At 44.0% G+C, this 2,656-nt stretch overlaps 1 pseudogene; it reads right to left on the bottom strand.

Annotated features, from left to right (window-relative positions):
- Positions 1–559: 559 nt before the first annotated feature.
- LOC110560614 (peptidyl-prolyl cis-trans isomerase A-like) lies at positions 560–1,202 on the bottom strand (annotated as a pseudogene).
- Between the last annotated feature and the right edge of the window lie 1,454 nt (positions 1,203–2,656).

Genomic DNA, 2,656 nt, shown 5'->3' with positions numbered 1-2,656 from the left:
GGCTGCTCTCCCCTCAGGGGAAGATGATCAAAAAGCAGGCCAATCAGTTCATATCAGAGACAGTTTCTGTCCCCATTACTATGGAGCCCACTTGGATACTGAACTGCCATAGGCTACCTCTGTGTAGGGGTTCCAGGTCATCACCATGAGTGGTCCTCGGTTGGAGTATCAGTTTTAGAAAAGACCCCTGTGCCAAGACTATTTGAATCTGTTGCTGTCCTTGTGGAGCTCCTGTCCTCTCCAGGTCTTACTATCTCCCACTTCTTGAGACTCATAGCCAAACTTTGGGCAGAGTACAGGGAATCCAAATTCTTTTAATGAAAGAAATGCCCCTGTTTCTAAAAGTCTCATCTAATAAGACAATCATTATTAATAGAACATGTATAATATATATGTGACTTTTTGTTTTGCTAGAGTATTTGTTTTTATTTGCGTTTTATTCAATCATTATTAATAGAACATGTATAATATATATGTGACTTTTTGTTTTGCTAGAGTATTTGTTTTTTATTTGCATTTTATTCATTTAATAATAAACTTAATTCTGCAATCCAGACTTGGAGGGGAATGAAGAAAATATGGAACCCAAAGAACTTCAGTGAGAGCAGAGATCACAGGGTATTTCGAGCAAATGGGATTGGGGTGCTCTCCTGAGCTACAGAAGGAATGGTCTGGTGGATAAGATGCCCGCAAGTCAAAAGAATTAGTTTAGAGTTGTCCACAGTCAGAAATTGTGATCTTCTTGCTGGTCTTGCCATTCCTGGATCCAAAACGCTCCATGGCTTCCACAATGTTCATGCCTTCTTTCCTTCCCAAAAACCACAAGCTTGCCATCCAGCCACTCAAGCCTTGGCGGTGCAGATAAAGAGCTGGGAACCTTTCGGGTTTGGTCCAGCATTTGCCATGGACAAGATGCCAGGACCTGTATGCTTCAGGATGAAGTTCTCATCCTCATATTTCTCCCTGCAAATGAACCTGCCACCAGTGTCATTACAGCAGGTGAAGTCACCACCTTGGCACATGAATCCTGGAATAATTCGGTGAAAGGAGGAACCCTTATATCCAAATCCTGTCTCTCCAGTGCTCAGAGCATGAAAGTTTTCTGCTGTCTTTGGAACTTTGTCTGCAAACAGCTCAAAGGAGATGCGGCCCACAGACTGGCCATCGGCCTCAATGTTGAAGAATACCATGGGGTTGACCATGGCTGCAGCAAAAGGTGACAGGGGACAGCGGCATCTGCAAGGCTTGCTAGAGTATTTTTCATTAGTTAGGGAAAAAAATCCTTTTGAGGGCATTGATATTGGCAAGAGTGAGTCTCTGTTGCGTTCAGTGCTCTCCTGTGGTTGTTGTTAACTTTAATTAGCTTAAAAAGTAACTGGGATTGCATTGCCCCCGTGGCACGCCTGGGTTGGCTACCCAGAGGCTATTTAAGCTGTGGGCTGGCTTTCCCCGGGGTCCGAGGATTGTTCAATGTTCCTGAATAAACTGCATTGAAAAAAAAAAAAAAAAAGTAACTGGGTTTTTATGGCAACTTCATACACAATTCGTTTGGGTTGATCCCTCATGCACTCCTTTCCCCAAATGCCCTACCTCTTTTCCCTTGTTTAAGGGGACACGGACTCACTATGGAGCTCAGAAAGACCTCTGAATTTGCTGTTTTCCTGCCTCGGCATCCAAAACAGAGGCTTTCTGCGCATGCACCTCTGTGCTAGCTAGTTTTTATGTCAGCTTGACACAAGTTAGTCATCTTGGAAGAGGAAACCTAAATAGAGAAACTACCGCCACCAGACTGGCCTGTGGTGAATTTCTTCATCAGTGAGTGATGTGTAAGGGCTCAGTCTGCTGTGGGTGGTACCCACCTCTGGGCAGATAGTCCTGGGTGATATAAAAAAAGGATGAGCAAGCTGTGAGGATAAAGCTCATAGGCAGCATGTTTCCATGGCTTCTGCATCAGCTCCTGTCTGCTGGTCCCTGCCTTGAGCTCCTGTCCTGACTTCCCTGGGTGATCACCTTACAAGCTGCAAGGTGAAATAAAACCTTTCTTCCCTGGGTTACATTTACTCATGGTGTTTTATCTCAGCGGTAGTAATACTAATTATGACAACCAGCATGTCTAGCTCAATCGGATTTCTTTCCTCTCGCTCTCTCCCTGTCTGTCTGTCTCTCTCTGCCTCTCTGTGTTTCTCTCTCTCTCTCTCTCTCTCTCTCTCTCTCTCTCTCTCTCTCTCTCTCTCTCTCTCTGTGTGTGTGTGTGTATTAGAGAAGCTGCACACAGATTTTTTCGTGTGTATATAGAGGACACTGAGTATCTTCTTCTACTGCTCTCCGTTTTTTGTTTATTTGTTTGTGTGTTTGTTTTGTTTGCTTTGGTTTGGTTTGGTTAGATTTGTTTGTTTGTTTGTTTGTTTGTTTGTGACAGATCTCTCCCTGAATCCATAGCTCAACAGATTCAGCTACATAAGCTCCGGGATCTGCCTGTCTCCAGTCCCTAAGCACCCTGTTCTCAGATGTGTGCTTCAGTGCTCAGCTTTCACACAGGTGGTGCGTATCTAAACTCAGCTCTTCAGCTTTTGGCAAGCACTTTATCCTCTGAGCTACCTCCCTAGCCCATGATGTCTAAGATACTAAATATTAACAGTTTTAATTAATGTAATGT

Source organism: Meriones unguiculatus, chromosome 6 (genome assembly GCF_030254825.1).
Source record: "Meriones unguiculatus strain TT.TT164.6M chromosome 6, Bangor_MerUng_6.1, whole genome shotgun sequence".
Taxonomy (NCBI): domain Eukaryota; kingdom Metazoa; phylum Chordata; class Mammalia; order Rodentia; family Muridae; genus Meriones; species Meriones unguiculatus.
The sequence above is the reverse complement of the archived record's forward strand: the minus strand, read 5'-3'. Positions and strand labels throughout refer to the sequence as shown.